Here is a 22,185-nt window from a genome sequence, read left to right as displayed (position 1 = left end):
TCATCTTAACAGTGACCAAGAAGTAGGAGGAAGAGCAAAGAAGGAGACAATTGGAGAAGACAATGAGGAAACATAAATGTGATATAAGAGTTGCATTTCTTAGCCCAGAAGAATGTCTTCCTGGATCTTATCATCAATGTTAACTCCCAAGGGAGGAAAGAGATAATAGGTCATTCCATCCGCCAGTCCTTTTCAAATTATATTTTTATTTGTGACTGCTTTACTGATTCTCCTTGAAGGAGTTTTGAAGAAGTTCTGACATTCAGGAAGGAAATCGTTTCTTACCCTGCTTGATTATACTTAGTCATAATTATGATCTGACCCACAGTGGTGCTTTATTACACCATTCCAGCAAATCCACATTCATCTTTCAATTCATAAATTAACAAAAGAAGACTACAGAGTGTGCCTTATACAATTTTTTTATCCCCCCCCCCTTAAACTCAAGGAAAATAGTGGGAGTTTCCCCATGGTCTTTTCTCACACAGTAAGAATATTTTACCCTCCAGCATATAAAAGTCTCACTGACTGGAAGAGCAACCACACTTGCATGCAGGGCCAAAGTGTTGAGAATCCAGAAAACTATCAACTGGTTCAACAAGAATGAACATCACACCTTCTAAAATCTCTGCAGTGACCAAGTGACCAGAAACTGGGTCTGCAGAGAGAATTGAGAAGGGCTAGAGAAGTACCTTCGGGCAGCAAGGTGTCTATGGAGATGGAGCATCAGAAAAAAGGAAGTGATATCTCAGGCCATTCAGCTTCATTCTGGTCTCTCACACACACACACACCCCAAGACTGATTTCCGTGCTTAGCAACAAAATTTTGAATAAGAGAGGACCCAATTGAGAGCTTCTGCATCACCGCATAGATGCCCATCCTCATACCCTGGTCCTAAAGCCCTCCTCCATGCCACTGTTCTCACTTCCCCCCTACTTTTTTTTTCTTGGTCTTTCCCTTCTCTTGGAGACCCATCAACATACCACTCCTCTTCTCACAACACATTATCGTAAGTTCCTACCAGGTCCTTCCTCCACTGATTATCTTCAATCTCCTCCCCACTCTGTTTCCCTTTAGACCTATAAGTAATGGCACTATTGCATGTGACGATAGCTTGAATTTGTATATATCATCATAAAGCACAATGTATTCAGCATATCCCTTTTTTATTTAATCTATACAAATGACGTCCATGGAGATTTTTATGTTACTTTTTCTTATTTTTTCCACCCAGTGTAGTTTTTATGATGTATATACTACTCGAAACTATTGCATGAACCTGGCTAGCTAGACCTCCCTGAATCCCACAGTCATGAACTCATGAGTGGTGGCCACCATCCTCACTACCACAAACAACATGTGATGAACATCATGATGCAGCCTCCCCAGGGGCCAATAGAAGAGATTCTCCAGGGTCTACATTCCAGGCCTGGCATAGCCAGGGCAGGGAGCTTAATGACTAATGCCCACCAGGTCTCCCCTGCCCATCCTGATCACTCTGTGGGGCAACTATCATGGCAGCCGTATCAATCACATGTAAGGTACATGGGAGAGACCTTCTTGGAGAGTTGGTGACACATGTCAAACTACACATAGCTAGTGAAGTGGTAGGATCAGGACTCAAAGCCATTCCTCAAGACTCTCAAGGGCTAGACCCTTCCACTGGACCACAGTGTCTTCCAGGGGGTCTTCTGGCCCAGGGGGCTTGTGTTAAAGGCATCAGAGACACCATGAGACATATCAACAGGACTCTTTCCTCTCCTCATGCAACCATGCCTCCAGGTATGTGCAAGCAATGAAGGACTAACTCTACCACAAGGACCCAGATGTCCTACTCTTGGGTGCAAGGATGTGTAGTCAGAGGAGAGGAAAAGTCCCATTGACTGGATGCCAGGTGAGTTCCCCCTCAACCCCATGCAGACAGATCAACAGCTCCCAACTGGCATGCAGTCCCTCCTCGCCAACATGCAAACATAATCTCTACCACCAGCCTAGGTGAATCACTAATGTGTCCAAAACCAGTCAGGTCCCAGGAAACTTCTATGGCTCTATTAACAAAGATGAAAAAAAATTGAGATATGCCAAATGCGGATTAAATGGAATCCTAGTAACTTGATTATCTCTGAATTACTAGCTGCAGAGTGAGACAGCCAAGTGGCTAATCCTGGAGTAAGCTGGGTGCTTTAGACAGAGGACTCATTACTTGCAGTCTCTGGGGGTGGCGGGGATCTCTGATTCTATAAGGGTAGAGCTCGACTAAGAGCAACAGCTCAGAGTGATTGCTTCAGAGATGTCATCCCTTCACACTTACAGGATTCCAAATTTAGAGCAGTCCCTAAGAAAATGAGCAGGGAATATAAAAAGACAATCCAACACAAGAGTCTGGGAAAGAGTTGTGTACATGGCATCAAACATCATTGATTGAATTAGCAGAGATCGCAGATTAGGGGGAGTCAGTGAGACAGGTCACTTGAATAGTGTGCTATTTTGCTATGTGTACACGTGGGTTCAAGCCTGACCCCCCCCCCTTCCACCTTAAGAAAAATCACATACTAGGAATGACAGAGAAGAAGAGAAGAAACTCTAAATCCAAAAGTCACCCATTTTCTTTCTACTTGTCTTTTTTTTTTTTTTGCCTCCAGGGTTATCGCTGGGGCTTGGTGTCTACACAATGAATCCACTGCTCCTGGTAGCCATTTTTTCCAATTTATTGGATAGGACAGACAGAAATTGAAAGAGGAGGGGATATAGAAAGGAAGAGAGAAACAGACACACCTGCAGCCCTGCTGTACCACTCATGAAGCTCAACCCCCCCCCCCCGTAGGTGGAGAACAGGGGCTTGAACCCAGGTCCTTGTGCATAGTACTTTGTGCACTTAACTGAGTGTGCCACTGCCTGGCCCCCTTTCTATTTGTCTTTAGCTCATTGTTATTTAGAAAACTCTTCTTGTGGGTGCCTTCAGGATACTGCTACATGTCATTATTCATATGAGGCATTGTCAGACCCACTTCCCATATGAGAAGTTTAAGACTTATAAGTGTTATATGCAGTTGAATCTCTAGTTAATCTGACCACACACTGACGTCCAAAGGGTCTTTCCACATCCAAAGTTACTGTGATCTTTCTTTGACTTTATCATCTGACAAAGCTGCAGAGAACTTTGAGAAGATTGCAAGAATTTTGTTTCCCAAAAGAAGAATGTAATAGGAAGCTAATGAAAATTTCACCTTCAAGACACAAGCTGAGACTCTGTCAAGCAGTGGTGTGTTGGAAGTGCTGCAGAGATTCAGGAAGATTTGCACATCATTAGACACGATCCGTTGATAACAGATGAAATAGTTTGCAGTTCAGCTGCAGTGGTGCCTTTATGGGCAGCTGTGGAATGAACTAAGAAACCTCACAATCCCACTGAGCCCCACTGTCTCTGGATCTTCTCACAGCTTAATCATGGCAGGAAAAGGACGTGGGCAGCATGGCGCGAGGTCTACGTCACCTATTATGCAGAGCTACCCAAATGCACCTCGGCAAAGCCCTGGGCTCTTGCCTTTCTCTCGAAGTTCATTTCCATACACACCAAACGGAGGAGCCAACACTGAGTCTAGGATATTTGCCATATTGCACCTTTTCATTCAGATGCATCATTGAGGTAGGACTGTCCTTTCTTAAATTTCAGAGTCACTAGAGTCCTCGATTTTTGTCTAAGTTCTTCAAATCCTTTTTGGGAGAAACAAATGGAATCAGTCTCCATTCTCCTGGTTAACTTTATCCTTATCCCCTCAGATCCTTCATCAGCTAAATTTCCTTCCTCTGGATTCCTTCCTTTTCTTTTGTGATGCATTCACAACCTTATTCTGCCTTCTGCCTTCTCACTAGAAAAAAAAAAAATATATATATATATATATATAAGGGGAGTCGGGTGGTAGCACAGCAGGTTAAGCTCAGGTAGCGCAAAGTGCAAAGACCGGCATAAAGATCCTGGTTCAAGCCCCTGCCTCCCCACCTGCAGGGAAATCGCTTCACAGTCTTTCTCTCCCCCTCTCTGTCTTTCTCTCCTCTCTCCATTTCTCTCTGTCCTATCCAACAACGATGATATCAGTAACAACAATAACTACAACAATAAAGCAACAAGGGCAACAAAAGGGAATAAATAAATATTTAAAAGAGAAAATACATATATATAGTGGGAGAAATGACTATAAATGATACATAATTGTAAATGACTTAAAAAAAGGTTGAAATAGTGGAGAGGAAGTGTTGGGGGGTAGCTATCAGGCAGGGGATGGGATATGGAGATTGGGTGGTGGGAATTGTGTGGAGTTGTATCCCTCCTACCCTATGGTTTTGTTAATTTATCCTTTCTTAAATAAAAAAAAAATTTTTTAGAAGAACTATATGGGGAGTCGGGCTGTAGCGCAGCGGGTTAAGCGCAGGTGGCGCAAAGCGCAAAGACCGGCATAAGGATCCCGGTTTGAACCCCTGGCTCCCCACCTGCAGGGGAGTCGCTTCACAGGTGGTGAAGCAGGTCTTCAGGTGTCTGTCTTTCTCTCCCTCTCTGCCTTCCCCATCTCTCTCCATTTCTCTCTGTTCTATCCAACAACGACGACATCAATAACAACAACAATAATAGCTACAACAATAATAAAAAGACAACAAGGGCAACAAAAGGGAAAATAAATAAATAAATAACTTAAAAAAAAAAAAAGAACTATGTGGAAGAATGAATAATATTCCTCTTGGTTCCCATCTCTCCTAAATACTCTTTCACTTTGTGTTTTCTGATACCTTTTGCATTCAGTTTGGTTAAAAACTGTTGTTGGCCATTTGCCCATCCGAAATGTCCTACAAAATGAATTTCTTCTTTTGTAAATAAGAAAAAACTTGGGGGGGGGAATACTGCTTCAAAATCCTGTGCTGGAGTTATAGCCAGCCAGGAGCATTCTCTGTGGGGGCAAAGGCAAAGGCGGGTGGGGAGTTTACTGTCTGTTGAGCGGGTATCAATCACGCTCGTGGTGATAGTTTGCGTCTGCCTTCCTACCTTTTAGTGGCTGCAGTTTAGGGCATCACGAATATTCTTTTGGGAAAGAATCACATATTTCCTGCATCAGGATAGTCTTACACTTTCAAATAGCACCGGCTTCTAGATGGAAACTGGGACACATTTTTAACCCCAACTTTCTTGACTGGAACTTAATGAGAACACTATGTTTTTCAAGTGAATGAGTTCTCCCACTTGTATTGCCTTTTCGTTTCTTGCTTTATTATTATTGTTGTTACGATGGTTACTTTAGGAAGATAGTGTATTGCTCCTACAGTGTAAATGCCAGCATTTTCTGATTCAACCCTGATAATGGAACTTCTGATTTGGACGCTTTCTCTATTCCCTCCCCCCATGACCCCCTACGTTTTGGAAAACATCTCTCTATTACAGAAGCCAGAGCTTCCACCTTCTGCACCCCATAATGACCCTGGGTCCATACTCCCAGAGGGAAAAAGAATAGGAAAGCTAGCAGGGAAGAGGATGGGATACAGAATTCTGGTGGCAGTAATTGTGTGGAATTGTACCCCTCTTATCCTATGGTTTTTGTCAGTGTTTCCTTTTTATAAATAAAACTTAAAAAGAAAAAAAAGAGGGAGTCGGGCGGTAGCACAGCGGGTTAAGTGCAGGTAGTGCAAAGCACAAGGACCAGCACAAGGATCCCGGTTTGAGCCCCCGACTCCCCACCTGCAGGGGAGTCACTTCACAGGCGATGAAGCAGGTCTGCAGGTGTCTGTCTTTCTCTCCTCCTCTCTGTCTTCCCCTCCTCTCTCCATTTCTCTCTGTCCTATCCAACTACAAGGTCATCAATAATAACAACAATAATAATGATGATAAACAACAAGGGCAACAAAAGGGAAAAAATTAAAAAATAAAGTTTCTTTAAAAAGAAAGAAAGAGAGAAAGAAAGAAAACACCTCTCTACAAGGCACACCAAAGACATATAGTAGAGCGGTAGGGCTATTATTATTATTATTATTATTATTTCATTTATTTATTGACAGGAGAAAACTGAGAGGAAAGAGGGAGAGAGGGGGGAAGAAAAAGACACTTTCTGCACTGCTTAACCACTCCTGAAGCTGCCCCCTTGTAGGTGGGGACCAGGGGCTCAAACCCACGACTCACCTGGCACACGGTAATGTACGCACTTTACCAGGTGTGCCATCTGGGTTCCTGCTTAAAATTAAAGCAGTGGGTGAAATCAATCCTATCATTCGCTTCAGGAAAATTCACTTCTAGGCCACATCATCATATTATCAATGGTATGTCTGTGATGTTTTCCTAGTTTAAAAATAGCGAACACTAGGGAGGATTTCAAAGCTCACATTTTATGAAAGCAAGAAGTCATTCTCTCTTTTAGCAAATCGAAACACAACAGGATTAGAGATGCAGATGTATTATCATGAATCACCATGTAAAGTTATTAAAATAAATCTGCTTTCCGAACATTCCCTGAATTGTAGATCTTAAAATCATATACAAAATTATGAAGACAGAATGAAGAAACTTGAAAGTCTAAACTATTTATGGTCAATGAAATCTGTAGTTAGTTCCACACGCCCCGTTCATGATGTGGGTACTCTTTTTTTCCTTTTATTTTGGCTCTGAAAATCAGCTAAAACAAGCCAGACTATACTGATAATGCCAACATATCTGAGCAGGAAACTGCCACTTAGCAATAAACAAGAGACAGCCAATCTCTCCAGTCTAGTGAAAATGCAATCAGCCGTATCTGTGGTGGGGGAAAGCAAAACACAACCAAAACTCAAACACTCAGAAAATCACAAAATCACGTCAGAAGCCAACTCAGACACAAGTTACACCAAAAGGACTTGGATGAACCAATGAGTGATACATCAGAAGCCCAAGACTTGTTGATTTTAAGTCTCTCTCCCACAAGCTTTTACATCAAACGTGTAAGCCAAGTCTGTTTAAATGCCTGTCTTAATTCAGAAGAAAGAGACCTATATAACATCTTGGCTTTCCTTGGACACACTGAAAAGAACAATTAGAGCCACTCAGAATCAGTATGTGAAATTTTCATAATACACTAAGCTGAATAACGGGCAGAATACGTAGTTCTGAGAGCCTGCTGGAGACAAGACATAAATATAGTTCATCTTTCTGTGTCCTATCTCAAATGATGCTTCTTCTGAAAGTCATGTTTCATCTTGGGAGTGACTTTATTTTAAGAACTAAGTTCTAGGGAGTCAAGGATCCCGGTGCGAGCCCCCAGCTCCCCACCTGGAGGGGAGTCGCTTCACAGGCAGTGAAGCAGGTCTGCAGGTGTCTGTCTTTCTCTTCCCCTTTCTGTCTTCCCCTCCTCTCTCCATTTCTCTCTGTCCTATCCAACAACAAGGACAGCAATAAAAACAATAATAATAACTACTACAACAATAAAACAACCAGGGCAACAAAAGGGGGGGGAAAAAAGGAACTAAATTCCAGATTGGCAAAAGTGTTTACCTGGATAGTGTTCCTCCTTTGCCATGTGTGAATATCTGACTCTCACTTCCTCAGTGGGTACAGGGCTCCCCTGTGTGTGTGTGTGTGTGTGTGTGTGTGTGTGTGTGTGTGTGTGTGTGTGTAACTTTTACACTCTGAAAAAGTCAGTCCAGAACAGAGAGATAACAAGGTGGGAAGAAAGAAAGAAAGGAAGAAAGAAAGAAAGAAAGAAAGAAAGAAAGAAAGAAAGAAAGAGAGAGAGAGAGAGGAAGGGGAGGAAGGAAGGAAGGAAGGAAGGAAGGAAGGAAGGAAGGAAGGAAAGAAGGGTGGGTCCGAGAGGAGGTGCAGTGGATTAAGTGTTGAACTTTCAAGTATGAGGTCCTGAATTAGATCCCTGGCAGCACGTGTACCAGAGTGATATCTCATTTTCTCTCTCTCTCTCTCTCTTCATATCCCTCTCCTTAGTAAATAAGTAAAATATAACAATAAAGAAGGAAAGGAAGAGAGGAAGGGAAAGAGAGAAAGGAAGAACATGGCCAACATTTTAGAGTTAAGTGGAATCTGGACATCAGAGTTTTCTGGAAAAGTTTTTGGAGTCCAGAATTACTGCTGTCACTACCAACCGCATATGGTCTAGAAGAACATGAGTCAATCCTTATACATCACTGCATATGTGTGTATGTGTCTGTCTGTCTGTCTGTCTGCCTGTGTACAGGAGCTTTCTACAAATAAACTCTCACACAAAACTCTCTTTTTAGTTACTGGAGTATTTTTGTTTTCCTCGGTGGCACCGAATGCATTTCTGTAGTTGTAAACAACTACATTTGATTAAAATCTGTCAGGTTTATCTCCTTAGCAGGAGAAAAGAAATATGTGTTTCTCCAGAAAGGAAATCAATGTGTCTTTATGATAGATGCAGAGTGAAAAGCTGGGTGCTGTCACTTTAAGTGATGAAGCAGAAAGACAGGAGAGTCCCCCCCCACTATCACCACTGGCTGCTGACATAGCCCTGGTTTAAATCTTATAATCCGCGTTTACAGGATAGACTTGCGGTCACTGACCTAATCGTTGTTGCTCCGACTCCTTCAGTTACAAAGTCTTGCGTCTGAGGTGTGTCCCTAGTTTGCTTTGCTTCAGGGTCTCTAGTTGTTTCTGTGAAGCAGAATTCTGTGGTGCTGCTCTTCTGCGGTGTGAGAAACAGCCTTTACTCAAGATTGTTGGGCGCTAGCACAGCAGGTTAAGTGGGTTAAGCGCATGTGGCAGGAGAAATAGTCGTCACTTCCCTGGAGGAAGAGCCGGATTTTCAAAGGCTTAGATCTGTCCAACACCCTTTCTCAAAACAAAGAGGAGGAAGAAACTACATAACAGCAGCTACCTGGTTATGCAGAGACATGAAGTCTAGAAAGCCAAAGCAAGGGCCAAGTAGTGGCACACCGGGTTAAGTGCACGATACAGAGCACAAGGACCTCGGTTCAAGTCCCTGCTCCCCACTGGCAGGAGGGAGGCTTCATGAGTGGTGAAGCAGGGCTGCAGGTGTCTCTCTGTCTCTCTCCCTCTCTATCTCCTCCTTTTGCTCTCAATTTATAAGGAAAGATAATCCAAAAAATTTAAAGGTGGGGGGTCAGGTGATAGCGCAGTGGGTTAAGCACACATGGCACCAAGAGCAAGGACCTGCCTAAGGATCCCAGTTCAAGACCCTGGCTGCCCACCTGCAGGGGAGTCGCTTCACAGGCAGTGAAGCAGGTCTGTAGGTGTCTGTCTTTCTCTCCCCCCCACTCTCCATTTATTTCTGTCCTATCCAACAATGACGACATCCATAACAACAACTATAACAGCTACAACAACAATTTTAAAAGGGCAAAAAATAAAAAGGGAGAAAAAGCAAATTTAAAAAAATGTTTTAAAAAGTCTGTTTTTTATTATATATAGGCAAAATTGTGGTTTAAAATAAACCACACACACTAGAAGTCACAAATATAAAAAAAATTAAAGGATAAAAAAATAAGAAATACAGTGGTCTGGGAGGTGGCACAGTGGATAAAGCATTGGATTCTCAGCCCTGAGGTCCTGAGTTCAGTCCCCAGCAGCACATGTGCCAGAGTGGTGTCTGATTCTTTCTCTCTCTGCCTATCTTTCTCATGAATAAATAAACAAACTCTTAAAAAGAAGAAGGAGGAGGAGGAGAAGGAGGTAGAGGAGGAGGAGGAAGAAGAAGAGGAGGAGGAGGAGGAGGAGAAGGAGAAGGAGAAGGAGAAGAAGGAGGAGAGGGAGAGGGAGAGGGAGAAGGAGAAGGAGAAGAAGGAGGAGAGGGAGAGGGAGAAGGAGAAGGAGAAGAAGGAGGAGAGGGAGAGGGAGAGGGAGAAGGAGAAGGAGAAGAAGGAGGAGAGGGAGAGGGAGAGGGAGAAGGAGAAGGAGAAGAAGGAGGAGAGGGAGAGGGAGAGGGAGAGGGAGAGGGAGAGGGAGAGGGAGAAGGAGAAGAAGAAACACAAAGCAACCTTAGAGGATGGGCAGAAAATTTCTTGACCAAAATATGTCTAGGGACCTCCTCCCTATTCTGAGGACTGCGGTGAATCTTCAGGACCTCAAGGCATGGCTTTAGATGGAGCCAGACTGAATAGTGGAGAGTTTCTGCCCTGGCTCCCTGAGACCTCCCCTTCAGAGTCAAGGTATCACCAGCAAATGCTCGCACTATCAGGACAAGCAGGAATCAGAGTAAGTAGAGAGGCTTTTATAGCTTGTGTGTCAGAGCCTCTGTCATTCCAAGCAGCAAAGTCATTTAAAAAATTTTTTTATTGTTTTAATTATGATCAACAAGTCTGTTGGATAAGAGGGGTAGAATTCCCACCACTAGAGTTCCACATCCCATCCCTTCCATGGGAAGCTTCCCTATTTTTTATTTATTTGTTTATTTATTTATTGCATCCAGGGTCATCACTGGGGCACAGTGCCTGTACTATGAATCTACTGCTCCTGGAGGTCATTTTGCCCATTTTTGTTGCCCTTGTTGTTATTGCTGTTGTTGTTGTTGGACAGGACAGAGAGAAATGGAGAGAGGAGGGGAAGACAGAGAGGGGGAGAGAAACACAGACACCTGCAGACCTGCTTCACCGCCTGTGAAGTGACCCCCCCTACAGGTGGGGAGCCGGGGGCTAGAACTGGGATCCTTAATGCTCGTCCTTGCGCTTGGTACCACATGGGCTTAGCCCAGTGTGCTACCACCCAGCACCCTATAGCTTCCCTATTTTTTTTATCCCTCTGGGTTCATGGACCCAGGATCATTATGGGGTGCAGAAGATTGGGTCTGGCTTCTGTAACTGCTTCCTTCTGAACGTGGTGTTGGCAGGTGAATCCATGCTCCCAACCTGTTTCTATCTTTTTCCTAGTGAGGCGGACTAGGAAAGACAGCAAAGTAATTCAGTGAGCTTAAGAAGCAATGCCAGGAGCTAGGAACCCCCAAGAACCCCTGAAAATAAATATCTGTCTCTGTTTGGGTGATGGTTTCTTTTACTATGCAGGAGCCTTTCAACTTGATGTAGTCCCATTCATTTGTTTTTGATTTAGTTGTCTTTGCAGTTGGGTTTGTATCATCAAAGATGCCCTTGAGATTTAGATGGGAAAGTCTTCCACCAAGATTTTCCTCTAAGTACTTGACAGTTTCTGGTCTAACATCCAGATCCTTGACCCATTTGGAGTTGACTTTTGTTTCTGGTGAGATACAGTGATTCGGTTTCATTCTTTTGCACGTTTCAACTCAATTTTCTTAGCACAATTTATTGAAGAGAACCTCCTCTCTCCGTGTAATAGTTTGAGCCCCCTTATCAAAAATTAGATGTCCATAGGTGTAGGGGTTTATTTCAGGGCTTTGAATTATGTTCCACTGGTCTGTGTGTTTATATTTGCTCCAGAGGCAAGCAGTTTTGATTACAATGGCCTGGCAATGTAACTTGAGATCTGGGAGTGTGATGTTTCCATTTCTCTTTCCTTTACTCAAGATTGTTTTGATTACTCTAGGTGTTTTCTCCCCAACTAGGGAAAGATAGAATCAAGGTGGGGTGCATGATCGACCTGTAACACCCATGTCCAGCAGAGGAGCAATTACAGAAGCCAGACCTCCCACCTTTTGCACCCCGTAAAGATCTTTGGTCCATGCTCCCAGAGGGGTAAAGAATAGGGAAGCTTCCAATGGAGGAGAAGGTATACGGAACTCTGGTGGTGGGGATTGTGTGGAATTGTACCCCTCTTATCCCACAATCTTGTTGATCCTTATTAAATAAGTCACTGATAAAACAAAATTAAATTAAAATTATTATCTTTCTGCCTCACAAATGACAAGTGTCTACCTGGGATCTATTTCCATGACACTCTGAGTTCCACAGCCTCTCTTATTATTATTATTATTTTTTTCCAGAGCACTGCTCAGCTCAGATGTATGGGATGCAGGGAATTGAACCTGGGACTTCAAAGTCTCAGGCATGAGAGACTCTTTGCATAACCATTATGCTATCTCCCACACCCTCTATAGCCTCTCTAGGACCAAACTTCAAAACATGTGAGTTATCGGCTCTTGTTCCTTTAACTGATGGATGGATGCTCAAAGACAACATTCCAGTGCATTCCGCAGATTAATCCAGAGTGGATAGAGCCATAGACTGACAAGGCATGCTGGGAGTCTTGTCAAGGTTCTGGAATGCGGCATGAATTCATCAAGGTTCATCCCCTGTTTATCACTCCTCCCTTCAACCTGCCTACCCCACAGATTCAATAAACATGAATAACTAGGGCATGTGCTTAAAGCAAGAGGGCTCTCTCCATCCTCCTCCATCTCCCAGCGCCCACCTTTACCTCACTCCTGCAACTGTCACGGGAGTCAACAATCAGCGTTTATTTGTCTCTAAGGCTTTGGGGGGGGGGGTGTCCTGGTAGAGGCAACTTGGTTGCACACACAAGTTTACCAGAGCAGGGACTCAGGTTCAAGCTCCCACTCCCCATATGTAGGGGGGAAGCTTCAGGAGCAGTGCAGTAAAGCTACAGATCTCTCCCTCTCTCTGTCTCTCTCTATCTCCCCACCCCTTCTCAATTTCTCTCTGTCCTATCCAATAAAAAAAAATAAAGAAATAAGGAGGAAAACAAGAGTAGAGAAAAATGGCCACTTGGCACGGTGGATTTGTCATAGACCTACTGAACCCCAGCAATAAGCCTGGTGACAATTTAAATGAAGAAAGAAATAAAATAAATTTTTAAAAAAGACTTGGGAGTGAAACTGGGGTGTCTATCTTTAGGGGGAGTGGGGCACAAGACTTGGGTAGTAGATGTGGAATGACTAGTATACCCCTGTTATCTCACAGTCTTGCGAACCACTGTTAAATTGGTCACGAATAAAAAATAATTTAGGGGGCCAGGCAGTGGTGCAACTGATTAAGGGCATACATTCCCATGCAATGAACATCGTTTGAGTCCCTGCTCCCCATCTGCAGTGGAGATGTGTCGAGAGCAGTGAAGCAAGTACTGCAGGTGTCTCTTTGTCTTTCTCCCTCTCTATCTCCTCTCAGTTTCTCTCTGTGCTATCAAATAAAGAAAGAAAAATGAAAAAAAGGAGGGGCCAGGCTACTGGGAGCTGTAGATTTGTCATGCAGGCACAGAGTCTCAGCAATACCCCTGGTGGCAATGAGAGGGAGGGAGGCAGGGAGGGAGGGGAAAAGGAAGGAAGGAAGGAAGGAAGGAAGGAAGGAAGGAAGGAAGGGAGGAAGGAAGGAAGGAGGGAAGGGAGGAAGAAAATAACATTTTAAACAGAAAAACTCCACTGGAGACCTCATGGCAAAAAAAATAAATAATCAAGGTTTAAGAATGACAATGGGGGAGTTGGGCGGTAGCGCAGTGGGTTAGGCGTAGGTGGTGCAAGGTGCAAGGACTGGCAAATGGATCCTGGTTTGAGCCCCTGGTTTCCCCCCATGCAGGGGAGTCGCTTCAAAGGCGGTGAAGCAGGTCTGCAGGTGTCTGTCTTTCTCTCCCCCTCTCTGTCTTCCCTTCTTCTCTCCATTTCTCTCTGTCCTATCTAACAACAACGACATCAGTAACAACAACAACAATAATAACTAGAACGATAAAACAAGGGCAACAAAAGGGAATAAATAAATAAATAAATATTTTTTTTAAAATTTTAAAAAAGAATGGCAAAGGGATGGAGTCCAGGTGGTGGCACATCTGGTTGACATTCCCAGGCTCAGAGTTCAAGCCACAGGTTCCCCACCTGCAAGGGCGGGGGGGAGCTTCATGAGCTTTGAAACAATGCTACAGGTTTAACTCCATCTTTCTGTCTCTTTCTCCTTCTCTCTGACACCCTCTAGCAAAAAAGAAAGGGGGGGAGGTCTGCCAGTAGCAGTGGAGTTGTGCGGGCACTGAACCCCAGCAATAATCTTGGTGATTAATAATATCTGCAGACACACACATGTACATATGCATATACAGATACACATGGGGGAAACAGAGGATGCACTGACCTCTGTTACAGCCATTATGAACAACCACAAGAGAAGTGGGGTCAGCACACTCCCTTGGACAGTGTGCCTGTTTAACCACACATAAGACCCAGGTTCAAGTTCAGCCTCTTCTACATTGGAAGAAGATTCTGTACTGTAGTGATTGGCCCTTTCTCTTTCTCTGGCTCTCTCTTCCTATCAGAAAAAGCTTTGTTCGTATGCTTCTGATACACGGATTGATGTGCTGGCGTTTGTTAATTCAAGGTGTCTTCACAGCTCTGTGTTTTTTCATTTGATCATCAAATATTGTCTCTCCTTGACCAAAGACTAAAGTGTCTCATCTGTAAAATCATCTGGGTCTTGTGCCGTTTTAAATGACAGGTCTTTTACTTTCCAATCTCCTTCTACAGTAAGTCATCAACTCATGCTTTCTGGTTCTTTTATTCATGAGTTCATTCCTAAATGCTTATGTTTTTATTAGTAAATTATTCCTTGTTTTTTATTGAATAGAGTCCAAGAGAAATTAGGAGGGGAGGGGAAAATAAAGAGGAGAGAGACAGAGAGACACCTGCAGCCCTGCTTCACCACTCCTGAAGCTTTCCACCTGTAGGTGGGGACCAGGGGTTTGAACCTGGGTCCTTGTGCACTGTAGTGTGTGCACTAGACCAGGTGCGCCACTGTCTGGCCCATTGTTTCTAGGATGCTTAATTTGTTTCCCTATAGAGTTTTGCCAATAAGTCTTATCAGTGTCCCTGTGTCTGAGTTCTTTTTTTTTCTTTATAATGCTAGAATTATCTCACTTTCTTTCTCTTTTTTCTGTAATGAGGCATGACAGTGTAGTGTCTAGCTCATTAACCTTTCAAAGAGCCTAATTTTGAGTTGATTTACCATTTTTGATGTTTATATTCTATTTCACTAGTTTTAGCTTTCAGCTTTAATGATTTCCTCCTTCCATACTGTTTTATTACTTTTGAATTTGAGAATGTTTTTTAAAAATACACTTTCAATCATTTTTTTTAACTACAAAGATAAATCCAGGAGGTAACATGTTTTTGTTGTACATTTGCTTAAATATCTCTTCCCATGATGCATTTTAGCTGTACTCCTATAGTTGACTTAGCAGCTCACTTTCATGGGTGTAATACTTGTATTATCTTTGATTCATTTATAATATCAGAAACATCATGATGATATATATATACCAAACCCTCTAAAATAGCTTCTTGTGCTTGGTAGAACCTTATTAAATATATGTAGAATAAATAAAATAGCCACCTAGATGCCAATCAAGAGATGATTAGATTTAAAAAAAAAAATGTCGTGGGATATATAATCCATGGGATACTGCTCTACAGTATAAATGATGAAATGGCACCCTTCGGGACAAAATGAATAGAACGGGAGGTGATCGTGCTTCGTGGAATCAGGAGGCCATGAAAGGCAACTACCAGACGACTTCACTCATTTGTGAAATACGGAGAATGAAAACATATTAACCTGCAACAGTAACAACAAAACACTAGCCAAACTATCTTTAAGACTTTGTCAGAAACAGAAGGATGAATACGGGATGATCTCACTCTCAGGCAGAAGTTGAAAAACAAGATCAGAAGAGAAAACACAAGTAGAACCTGAACTGGAGTTGGCGTGTTGCACCAAAGTAAAAGACTCTTTTGGGTGGGGGGAGAGTACAGGTCCAAGAAGGATGACCGAGGACCTAGTGGGGGTTGTGATGCTATATGGAAAAGTGGGGAATGTTATGCATGTACAAACTATCGTATTTACTGTTGAATGTAAAACATTAATTCCCCAATAAAGAAATTTAAAAAAAGACTTTTTAAGAACTACTACTGGGGGCTAAAAGAACACAAAATTGTGGTGGTAAATATGCCATGGAATGACACCCGATCATCTTATAAGGCACTATTAAATCACTAATAAAGTGTTTAAGCAGTCATAAGAAAAGCAAATTTTACAGATTATCTAACTCAGAGGCTCACATGTGCACAGGCATCTTTGTCATCTCCAAATTAGGTGAGTGTTCAATGGAGATAGGATTACTCCTTGGCAGACGAGAAGAGAAGGCATAGCACGCAGGTCTGGTCTCCCACTCCCTTTCCACTTAAAAGCCAATTGATTTCTCTCTTCCAAAACACAATTTACACACATATAAAGTAGGCTTGAAAATCTGTAATGACTACACATTGCTTTCATAATAATGAAAAGCAATAAAAGAAACTACATTTGGGCAGAAAGTGCAGTGGGGCATTCTCTCAACCAGCTGAAACTCCCGTCACTTAAGCCTTTTAATCTGCTGTCTCATCGGGCTGTGAACTCCTCTGATAGCCAGCTGTTTCACCTCAGGTGCCTCCCATTGTTTGCACTCAACTTGAAACATATAGATGGCAAAAGTCTAGGGCTGGGAAGTGAGCGGTAGCACAGTGGGTTAAATGCATGTGGCGCGAAGTGCAAGGACCGGCTTAAGGATCCCAGTTCGAGCCCCTGGCTCCCCAACTGCAGGGATGTCGCTTCACAGGCAGTGAAGCAAGTCTACAGGTGTCTGTCTTTCTCTTCCCCTCTTTGTCTCCCCCTCTTCTCTCCACTTCTCTCTGTCCTATCTAACAACGATGACAACAATAATAACTACAACAACAATAAAAACAACAAGGGCAACAAAAGGGAAAATAAATAATTTTTTTTAAAGTCTAGTCCTGCCTTGTATGTATATGTTTGGGTCTGCATCAAGCTACACAAAGCAAAGTAAGGATTCTTCTTGTCATCAGCATAAAGCCAACAACAGCTATATATTGAAGGCAAAATCCACCTGATACACTTGACACATGAGGAGAAACCAAGGCTGACTCAAGTCACCCACCTCTGACCCCTTGCAGCATCACCCTACAGAGCACAGTACCCTGAGTGCCCTCAGTTCTGAAAACACCACAGTGCAGGTTGCTAACTCACCTGGCATGTTCTTCCCAGTTTAACTGTAGTCACTTACACTACCCCCTTGGCTTCACGTTATAACATTCACTAACGGTCTGCAAAGTTCTCATTGTCTTTATCATTCCAGAAGTACATTTTACATATTAAGAAGATAGAAAACACCTAACCAGGAAATACTGAAGTGGTGAGTTTATGGTTTCCTTAAACTTATATTTGCTAATTGAAAAACGTGACAGATATTCCCTTCACTTCTACAGGTGAGAGAGAGAGAGGTTGTATCTGTTTAAAAATAAAAGTGCTCATGAAAATGTCAGCTAAGCACCCAGATATTGTATCTCTGGAATGTCAAATACGTGAAGAACTTGGTTTGGAGTTGGAGTTGTTGTTTTTCTTCTTTTTTAGCTGGTTGACATTAGGTAGCAAACCACAATAGCACTAAAAAAAATATTATCCCTATACTGCAAAAATTAGAATAAAATGAATTTAATCTTTTTCTTGTGCTTTTCTTAGAGGCTCTAAGAAAGTGCTTTTTTTTTCTTTTCTTGTTTTGTAAGGCTCAACAAGACAGAACAGTAAAAGGTACTTAACTAAAATCATTCTATACCGAAAGACAGTCATTTTATAATGTGATATCAAACATTAATGAAAGGAGAGTCTTTCCAACAAATGGTGCTGGGAAAGTTGGGTTGAAACATGATGAAGAATGAAACAGAACCACCACAGAGCACCATGCACACAGGCTGACTCCAAATGGGCCAAAAACTTGGACATTAGACGAGAAACCATCAAATGAACAGAAGGAACATTGACAGGACACTTAACAATGTTTGCTTCACAAACATTTATGAAAACCCAAGTCCAGTGACAAGGTAAACAGACACAAAAATTAAACCAATGGGACTGCATCAAACTGAAGATTTTCCGCACAGCCAAAGGTATCATCACTCAAAACGAAAACACACCCTACTAAGTGGAAGAAAATCTTTCCACACCAAACATCAGACAAAGAGATAATCACCAAAATATGCAAAGTTCATAAAACTGAACAAGAAAAAAGAAAGAAAATACCACTGAACAATAGATAAAGGATATGAATAGAATCTTCATCAAAGAAGATATTCAGATAGACAACAAACATAAAAAAAATGCTCAGAGTCGCTGATTATCAGAGAAAAGCAAGTAGAGATAATAATGAAGTGTACTGATTTACAGCTGTAAAAATGTCATTCATTAGAAGAGACAAAAACAAGTGTTGTCAAAAAATATGGGAGAAAAGGAACACTCCTAAACTGCTGATGTGAATGTACAATGGTTCATTCCTATAGGAAAGATTCTGGAGACTCCTCAGTCCATGAGAAATGGAGCTACCTTATGATATGGAAACTCCTCTCCTGGGAATGTATCCAAGGGAAACCAAAAACATCTACTCAAAGAGATCTATGTACACCTATGTTCATAGCAACATCATTAGTAACAGCCCAAACTTGGAAATAACCTAGATGTCCAACAAAGGATGAGTGACTAAGGAATCTGTGGCAGTGGAATACTACTCAGCTATAAGAAATCATTAAATCAGGGCCAGGCAGTGGCACACCTGGTTAAGCACACACATTACAGTGCACAAGGACCCAGGTTCAAGTCCCTGGTCCCCACCTACAGGGGGAAAGCTTCAAGAGTAGTGAAGCAAGGCTGCAGGTGTCTCTCTGTCTCTTGCCCTCTCTACCTCTTCCTCCCCTCTAATTTCCCGTTGTCTCTACCCAATAATAAATAAATAAATAAAATGTTTTTTTAAAAAAAGAAATAATTAAATCTTCTCCTTAGCCACACCCTGGATAAAATTTAAAGGAATCATGTTAAATGAGATCAACCAGAAAGACAAATACTCAAAGGATCTCACTTATGGATGGAAATTAAGAAACTAGGAAAGAATGGTAAAACACAGGGTGAAACTTAGGCTGGGGAGTCAGGCAGTAGTGCAGTGAGTTAAGCACATGTGGCATGAAGCACAAGGACCGGCATAAGGATCCTGGTTCGAGCCCCAGCTCACCACCTGCAGAGGAGTCACTTCACAGGTGGTGAAGCAGGTCTGCAGGTGTCTGTCTGTATCTCTACCTCTGTCTTCCCCTCCTCTCTCCATTTCTCTCTGTCCTATGTAACAGCAAAGACATCAATAACAACAATAATAACTACAGCAACAATAAAAAAACAAGGGCAACAGAAGGGAAAATAAGTAAAACTAAATTTAAATTTTTTTTTAAAAAAAGAAGTAAAATTAGGCTGGGTGTGGTCTGCTACTGGCAGAAGTGACTGGAAGGGAGCTAAGAGGGCACCGGGGACGCAGTTCATGATGGTGAAGGACTTAAGTTGGTGGTGGGAGTGGTGTACAGACAACTGTGATGGGGAGATTAGAAATTGTATGCATAAAAAAGAAAAATAATAAGCCCCCCACAAAGAAATTGTACACACACAAAGAAAGTGTATACATATGACAGCAACCGTCTTGTAAGTTACTGCTTCCCAAATAAAAAAAATGATTAAAGATAATAATTTAGAAATGATTTAAAATTAAGACCATTTAAGAAGCATACATCAGTAAAAATAAGTATAGGGGTGATTTAGCAACCAGTTTCAAATAAATAACAGCTACCAAATAAATAACAGGGTGAAAGAAAGAAGAAGAAAGAACTGTATTATTGCTAACCCCTCTTTTTTTAAAATTTCTTTATTGGGGAATTAATGTTTTATATTCAACAGTAAATACAATAGTGTGTACATGCATAACATTCCCCAGTTTCCCATATAACAATGCAACCCCCACTAGGTCCACTGTCATCCTTCTTGGACCTGTATTCTCTACCCCCACCCACCCCCTCCCCAGAGTCTTTTACTTTGGTGCAATACACCAATTCCATTTCTAACCCCTCTTAAAGACAAAGTTTCACAAGAGCTGGCTTGAAACTCTATCACGTGTATCACGTGTAAACTCTATCAGGTGTATTATGTGAATCACATAATACACCTTCAATACGCTTCCCATAGGCAGATTCTGTGTGTCCACCTGAGGCAGCCGAACTGGTCTGCGTCATGCTACCATAGAGGTAAACCCTGAATGTTCTGAAAAGAAACCACTAACAGCATGGGAAATGGTGTATAAAAGGTATAATCTGGCAAAGGCCCGGCTTGATCTGTAAAGTGAGAGTAAGAGACCAATTCCAAGGATTCCAGCAGTGGCAGCTGCAAGTTCAAAGACACTAAGGTCTCATGACATTCCTGGAATACAGTTCTGCGTGAGGCAACACCATCAGATCCTTCTAGGGTTCCAAGTCTTTCTTGGACATGGCCATGTTAAGAAGTTTGGTTTTGGTCTCTGAGGCAATTGTAGAACATTCACAATAAGGACTTCTTACAGGGAGATGACACAACTACTTGTGTTCTGAGGTGGAAATACCATGCTAACAGTGGCAGGAGGGAGTCGGGCGGTAGTGCAGCGGGTTAAGTGCACGTGGCGCAAAGCAAGGACCGGCAAAAGGATCCTGGTTTGAACCCTAAGCTCCCCACCTGCAGGGGAGTTGCTTCATAGGCGGTGAAGCAGGTCTGCAGGTGTCTATCTTTCTCTCCCCCTCTCTGTCTTCCTCTCCTCCCTCCATTTCTCTCTGTCCTATCCAACAACAACAACATCATTAACAACAATAATAATAACTACAACAATAAAACAAGGGCAACAAAAGGGAATAAATAAAAAATTTTAAAAAACAGTGGCAGGAAGGAGAGATTGACAAAGAAGTTAATACTGTGGGACCAGTGGTGGCTCACATGGTTAAGTGCACACATTACAGTGCACTAGCCCTCTGCATGCCCCCACCTGCATGGGGGAAGCTTCACAAGTGGTGAAGTAGGGCTGCATCTCTCTCTCTCACTCTCTCTCTCTCTCTCTCTCTCTCTCTCCCCCTTCCCTTCCCTCTCAATTTCTCTCTGCTCTATCCAAAAATAAATAAATAAAAATACGTTTTTTTAGAAAAAGAAGTCAATACTGGGAATTGTGACATCAGACAGTATTAGAAACTGAGTTAAGGCTGCTGGGAGAAGGAAGACGAGCGAGTCATTAATATTGACAGAAATGTAGGGAAAAGGAAGGGAAGAGTCTAGGGTAAATTTAGATTCTTGACAACCCAGGTGCCCAGCAACAGATGGGTGGCTGAGCAAGTTGTGGTCTATATACACAATGGAATATTACTCAGCTATTAAAAATGGTGATTTTACCTTCTTCGGTCCATCTTGGATGGAGCTGGAAGGAATAATGTTAAGTGAGATAAGTCAGAAACAAAAGGATGAATATGGGATGGTGTCACTCATGAACAGAAGTTGAAAAACAAGACCAGAAGGGAAAACACAAAGCAGAACTTGGACTGGAGTTGGTGTATTGCACCAAAGTAAAAGACTCTGGGGGTGGGAAAGGGGGAGGGTTCAGGTCCTGGAACATGATAGCAGAGGACTTAGTGGAGGTTGTATTGTTATGTGGAAAACTGGGAAATGTTACGCATGTACAAACTATTTTACTGTCAACTGTAAACCATTAATCCCCTAATGAAGAAATTTAAAAAAAAAAAAGATTCTTGAGTGATTGGGAGATTTCATTCTCAAAAGCAGACAACATAAGAAGACATATGCATTTAGGTGCTTAGTTTCCCTGGGTGTAGAGTTTAGAACACTTAGGAGACTCTAAGGAAAAATGTATTCATTAAAACATAAAACTCAAGAGATCAGAGAGATCTTATTAATTGAGTTCTGCCAGTCAGTCAGGGAACATTATAGATAGTCATATAGATAGATCATATCGATAAATGGCATAATAAGATGAGAGATAATAACTAGTTCCAGTTGAATATACGTTCTTGAATGAATCGTATGGGACTAGATTCTCAGGAGCATGCTAGGCAATTATACAATAGTCTAGTTTCATCTCACGGAACATTCTAGAAACTCTTCTGATGGCTACCAAAACTATGTACATCCAGAAATATGGTGAGTGAATCTGGCTGACTCCCATGGGGATGAGTTCTAAGCCTCTTACTAAAGTTCCAGAATGGCCCAATTCTTCATTGCCATATCTAAGCAGGGTTTTGTTTGTATGTTTACTGATAGAAGAGGAAAAGCTACCAAAAAATTTGTTGTTGTTGTTGTTGTTGTTGTTGTTGTTGCAATGGTCAGACTGTGTAGAAGTAAATAGTAGAGTCCTAGCATAGGGGTGGGCTCTGAACGGTTTTAATCAGAAATGACTTTCA

The 22,185-nt window shown here is 42.1% G+C and overlaps 1 long non-coding RNA gene across 1 annotated transcript in view; it reads right to left on the bottom strand.

Annotated features, from left to right (window-relative positions):
- The window catches only part of LOC132534859 (uncharacterized), a 538,114-nt gene that overhangs the window by 420,255 nt on the left and 95,674 nt on the right, over positions 1-22,185 (bottom strand). Inside the window, exon 11 of the long non-coding RNA XR_009546598.1 lies at positions 8,543-8,764. This is a non-coding gene — a long non-coding RNA (uncharacterized LOC132534859). The remainder of the gene's footprint in view (positions 1-8,542; positions 8,765-22,185) is intronic.

Source organism: Erinaceus europaeus, chromosome 20 (genome assembly GCF_950295315.1).
Source record: "Erinaceus europaeus chromosome 20, mEriEur2.1, whole genome shotgun sequence".
Lineage (NCBI taxonomy): Eukaryota > Metazoa > Chordata > Mammalia > Eulipotyphla > Erinaceidae > Erinaceus > Erinaceus europaeus.
This window is presented reverse-complemented; position numbering and strand designations above follow the sequence as displayed.